This window comes from Stegostoma tigrinum, chromosome 12 (genome assembly GCF_030684315.1).
Source record: "Stegostoma tigrinum isolate sSteTig4 chromosome 12, sSteTig4.hap1, whole genome shotgun sequence".
Taxonomy (NCBI): Eukaryota; Metazoa; Chordata; class Chondrichthyes; order Orectolobiformes; family Stegostomatidae; genus Stegostoma; species Stegostoma tigrinum.
In genome coordinates this window covers 72,508,861-72,514,860 of record NC_081365.1, presented here as the reverse complement: position 1 = coordinate 72,514,860, position 6,000 = coordinate 72,508,861, and the positions used below count along the sequence as shown (strand labels likewise).

General features: G+C 46.8%; 1 protein-coding gene across 1 annotated transcript in view; it reads left to right on the top strand.

Moving 5' to 3' along the window:
- Window positions 1–240: 240 nt before the first annotated feature.
- The window catches only part of LOC125457088 (cysteinyl leukotriene receptor 2-like), a 49,119-nt gene continuing 43,359 nt past the window's right edge, over window positions 241–6,000 (top strand). Inside the window, exon 1 of the mRNA XM_059650043.1 lies at window positions 241–267. The gene's annotated coding sequence lies outside the window, so the exon portion shown is untranslated. The remainder of the gene's footprint in view (window positions 268–6,000) is intronic.

The following is a 6,000-nucleotide window of genomic DNA, read 5'->3' as shown; positions in this document are numbered from 1 at the left end:
TTACATTTTGTTGGATTCTGTAAAGATCTGAAGGCTTGAAACTGTGGAACCCAAATGTTTTCTGCAATATTTAGCAATGAAGAAACATGTTTCTGGTAAATAGGAATGCAATGACTGTTATCTATAGAAATGTCTTGGCAACATTTCCGTGAAGAATCAACTCAATAAATAGACTTTTGTTGCAGGCCTCTCCAAACTCCGCTCAGCTGCAGTCCATAAATATGGAGCTGGGAAAGCACAACAGGTCAGACAGCATTCGAAAAGCAGGTAAGTCAACATTTCAGGCCAAAAACCTTCATCAGAACTGGGGAGGGGTAAGGAGAGCCCAGAAATAAATAGAGGGAGGGAGGGATTAGGGCTAGGGGGAGAGTAGATAGGATGGAGATAGGTAAGTGCAGTTAGGGGATTATTGTGGCTGGTAGGTGGGAAGTGTGGAGCAGATAGGTGAATCGGAAGATGGACGGGTTGGGAGCAGAGATTTTGAAGCTCATGAATTCGATATTCAGGCCATTGGGCTGTAAGCTCCCAAGATGAAACATCAAGTGTTGTTCCTCCAGTTTACATTTGGCCTCACTCTGACAGTGGAGGAGGCCAAGGATGAACAAGTCACCGGGGGAAGCGGGAGGGTGGACTTAAAGTCGATGGCATCTGGAAGGCCAGGTTGGCTGGTGAATGCAGAGCGCAGGTGCTCCGTGAACCAGTCCCCGAGTCCACATTTGGTCTCCCTGATATAGAGGAGACTACATTGGGAGCAACGGATACAGCAGATAAGATTAGATGAAATGCAGGTAAATCTCTGCTGGATTTGGAAGGATTGGTTGGGGCCTTGGATGGAGGTGAGAGGGGAGATGTAGGAGGAGGTGTAGCACCTCCTATAGTTGCAGGGAAAGGAGCCAGGTGTGGTGGGAGTGTGGAGCTGACAAGGGAGTCATGGGTAGATGGGGAGAAACTTTCACCTCAGAAGAGAGTTACAGAGTCAGAGTTATACAGCATGGAGGCAGACCCAAAATAACTCCACAGAGGCTGGTTTCCCGTCACCAGGTCACCCTTTATTTACACATGGAGAGTCCTTGGCACTGATCCAGCTTCCTCACAGCCAGCACGCAGAGTGAACGGAACACCTGACACTCCTGTTTATATCTGTCAGCAAGAGCTTCCTGATTGGACCAAGTTAACAAGCGCCATTCAGGGAACTCATATTCTATGAGGTCCATCTGGCTGGCCTTGTTACAATCACTACATCCTCCCCTTGTGAATCCAAGGACGTAGGCCGATTCTGTTTTTTGAATGCCTCCTGGAGTGCTTCAGCACCGGGTCAGGTTCCACCAACTCCACCTCCGATACAGCACCTGTAACACACAGTAGCTCACCTCCTGTGCCTGGGGCATCTCAGAAGAAATTCATTCTCCTCTTCAGGCAGCAAAGGCATTGAGGTGGCGACATCCGCGGTGTCCATTTCAGATTCCGATGTATCTTCAACGCTTGTTGGAGAGAGAGAACCCATGGATTCCAGAACAGTCAGAAAGGAGGAATTGATAATAAAGTGTGAAGGTGGATGAACACAGCAGGCCAAGCAGCATCTCAGGAGCACAAAAGCTGACTTTTCGGGCCTAGACCCTGATTTCAGAGAGGGGAATGGGGAGAGGGAACTGGAATAAATAGGGAGAGAGGGGGAGGTGGACTGAAGATGGAGAGAAAAGAAGATAGGTGGAGAGGAGAGTGTAGGTGGGGAGGTAGGGAGGGGATGGGTCAGTCCAGGGAAGATGGACAGGTCAAGGAGGTGGGATGAGGTTAGTAGGTCAGAAATGGAGGTGCGGCTTGAGGTGGGAGGAAGGGATGGGTGAGAGGAAGAACAGGTTAGGGAGGCAGAGACAGGCTGGGCTGGTTTTGGGATGCAGTGGGTGAAGGGGATGAGCTGGGCTGGTTGTGTGATGCAGAGGGGGGAGGGGAAGAACTGGGCTGGTTTTGGGATGCGGTGGAAGAAGGGGAGATTTTGAAGCTGGTGAAGTCCACATTGATACCATTGAGCTGCAGGGTTCCCAAGCGACATATGAGTTGCTGTTCCTGCAACCTTCGGGTGGCATCCTTGTGGAACTGCAGGAGGCCCATGATGGACATGTCGTCTGAGGAATGGCAGGGGGAGTTAAAATGGTTCGCGACTGGGAGGTGCAGTTGTTTATTGCGAACCGAGCGGAGGTGTTCTGCAAAGCGGTCCCCAAGCCTCCGCTTGGTTTCCCCAATGTAGAGGGAGCCACACCAGGTACAATGGATACAATATACCACATTGGCAGATGTGCAGGTTAACATCTGCTTAATATGGAAAGTCATCTTGGGGCCTGGGATAGGGGTGAGGGAGGTGTGGGGGCAAGTGTAGCACTTCCTGCGGTTGCAAGGGAAGGTGCCGGGTGTGGTGGGGTTGGAGGAGAGTGTGGAGCGAACAAGGGAGTCATGGAGAGAGTGGTCTCTCTGGAAGGCAGACAAGGGTGGGGATGGAAAAATGTCTTGGGTGGTGGTGTCGGATTGTAGATGGTGGAAGTGTCGGAGGATGGTGCGTTGTATCCGGAGGTTGGTGGGGTGGTGTGTGAGAGCGAGGGGGATCCTCTTTGGGTGGTAGTGGCGGGGGCGGGCTGTGAGGGATGTGTTGCTGGAAATGAGGGAGACGCGGTCAAGGGCGTTCTCGACCACTGCGGGGGGAAAGATGCGGTCCTTGAAGAACTTGGACATCTGGGATGTGCGGGAGTGGAATGCCTTATCATGGGAGCAGATGCGGCGGAGGCAGAGGAATTGGGAATAGGGGATGGAATTTTTGCTGGAGGGTAGGTGGGAGGAGGTGTATTCTAGGTAGCTGTGGGAGTCCGTGGGCTTGAAATGGACATCAGTTTCACACTTTATTATCTTGGATTCTCCAGCATCTGCAGTTCCCATTATCTCAGAAAGGAGGAGTTGGGCAGGTTTTTCTCCCGTACTATTTGTGACTTTGAGCTTTCATATGGCACACATGCTTGTTCAGGACCATTGCAACTTCCCAAACTTTATATGTAAGTGGACCTGACCTTGCATTGGCCGTACCTCTTACCCATGCAGGGCCATTTCTGTGGTTCCACTCTGCAGTCCAGAAGCTGTCAGGAGAATTACTCACTGTTTTTCATCCACCCCAATCTCATTTGCCGAGAAAAGGCAATGCATTCTTCGATGGCAGGATTGAACGAGTCACGCTTCCCAAATAACAGCATGATATCAGAGATGCTTACCCCAATTCAAAGATGAATGTTATGAGTCAATTTCTTCAGGACTGTACTTTTCTGTCATCACCACTGAAGTAACTCCACAGAGGCCCATATCCCATGACCAACTCAACCTTTATTTACACATGGTGGTCCTCGATATTGATCCAGCATGATCTGAACCAGTTCTCAAAGTGAACAGCACCTCTGATGCTCCTGTTTATATCTGTCAGCCAGGGCTCCCTTATTGGACTAGATTAACAGCCCCAACCAAGGAGCTCATATTCTATGAGGTCTACCTGGCTGGTCTTGTTATAATCACTAGACAACACATCAGTCCAACACGTCCATGCTGACTAGATATCCTAAATTAATTTAGTCCCATTTGCCAGAACTTGCCCCATATTCCTGCAAACCTTTCCTATTTATGTATTCATCCAGATGCCTTTTAAATGTTGTAATTGTACCCACCTCCATCACTTCCTCTGGCAGCTCATTCCATACACGCACCACCCTCTACATGAAAAATCTGCTCCTGAGGTCTCTTTTAAATCTTTCCCCTCTCACCTTAAGAGCTATGCCCACTAGTTTTGGACTCCCCTACTCTGGGAAAAAGATCTTGGCTGTTTGCCCTATTCAAGCCCCTCATAATTCTCTCAACCTCTGTAAGGTGTCCCCTTAGCCTCCAATACTCCAGGGAAAAAAACCTCAGTCTATTCAGCATCTCCCTATCCCTCAAACCCTCCAAACCTGGCAACATCCTTGTAAACCTTTTCTGTACCCTCTCATGTTTAACATCTTTCCTATAGAAGGGCAACGGGAAATTGTGTGCAGTATTCTGGGATGCGCCTTGTCAATGTCCTGTACAGCTGCAACAATGACATCTCAACTCCTATACTCAATGTTTTAATCAATGAAGGCAAGTATGCCTAATGCCTTCTTCACCACCCCGTCTAACTGCGACTTCACTTTGAAGGAATTATGCACCTGTATCCCTCGGTCTCTTTGTTCAGTAGCACTCCCCAACCATTAACTGTTTAAGTCCTGACTTGATTTGCCAAAAAGCAGCACCTCACAGTTATCTAAATTAAACTCCATCTGCCACTTCTCAGCCCGCTGGTCCACCTGAAGAAGGTCCTGTTGTACTCTGAGATAATCTTCTTCACTGTCTACTACACCAGCTATTTTGGTGTCATCTGCAAATTTACCAACCATACGTCCTATACTCACATCCAAATCATTCATATTATTGAAGAAAAGCGGTGGACCCAACACTGAAAGAAAAAGGTCTTACACATCAGGTATAGAAAGATGGGATCAAGTGAATCCCTAGAGCAGTATAACAGCAGTAGGAGTGCACATAGAGGGAAATCAGGAGGGTAAGAAGGGGACATGAGATAGCTCTGGCACATAGTGTTAAAGAGATTCTATAAGTACATTAAGGGCAAAGCTAGGAGACAATAGAGCCCCTTAAAAATCAATGTGGCTATCTATGCGTGGAATCAAATGAGATGGGTGAGACACTAAACAAATATTTTGTGTCATATTTACTGTGGAGAAGGATATGGAAGCTAGGGTATTTGTGGAAATTTGTCTTCAAAAAAGTTCTTATCGCAGAATAGGAGATGCTGGATGTCTTAAACATACAAAGGTGGATAAATCCCCGGGACCTGATCAGACTTTTCCTAGAACTTTGTGGGAAGTTAGGGAAGAGATTGCTGGACCCTTTGCTATGATATGTATCACATTGACAGCCAAAAGTGAGGTGCCGGAAAACCGGACATTGCATACTGTGGTGCCATTATTTTAGAAAGGTTGTAAGGAAAAGCTAGGCAACTAAACTGGTGAGCCATATGTCAATGGTGGGCAAGTTGTTGGAGGGGAGTCTGAGGGGCAGCATTTGGAAAGGCAAGGACTGATTAGGAGTAGTCAACATGGCTTTGAGTGTGGAAAATCGTGCCTCACTAATTTGATTGCATTTTTTCAAGCGGAAACAATGTAGATTAATGAAGGCAGTGTGGCAGACATTCATTTGTATGGTAGTTGTTCATTTGAGCTTCAGCAAAGAATTCAACAGGTTCCACATGGGAGACTATTTGGTAAGGTTAGATCATATGGGATCCAGCAGGAGCAAGCCAATGGAAGCAAAATTAGCCTGAAGGTAAGAGACAGAGGGTGGTGACAGAGAGTTGTTTTTCAAACTGGAGGCCTGTACCCATGGAGGGTGTTGGTGCCCAGTATCCAACATAGAGGTCTTTTGGACCAATAGGCGAGTTGAACCTGGCAAGTGTCTGCTCTGTTTTCTACATCTAGATTTCCTGGTGGTGAGCTTAAGATCACAACCCATGTCAAGTTGGGCTGTTAGCAAGGAATTAACAACTAATAATGAGTGAAAATTAGGAACTTGCCACACCACATGAGAAAAATGTACAAGATACAGTGAGATGATCTCAACTCAAGGTAAGGCTCATTGAACATTTAATTTGATTCTACCACTCATCTTGACCTAGCAAACATCACTCAGAGCCTGGTATGATGCTATCATTAGTGTTTGAATTTGAGGCAATGCCCCCTCTTAGGAACTGGCACCCCATGAATTACAATTTTGTCTTCTGCATGGTCCATTTCTGATGGTGAATCTGCCAGAAAATATTATCTCCTTTTCCATTTATTCTCCTTCTGTTGATTAATCTTATCATTGTAAATCTGTACCATTTCAATATTGTTTTAAATCTACTTTAATTCTTGTACTTACTAATGTTGTTTCAAATTGAAT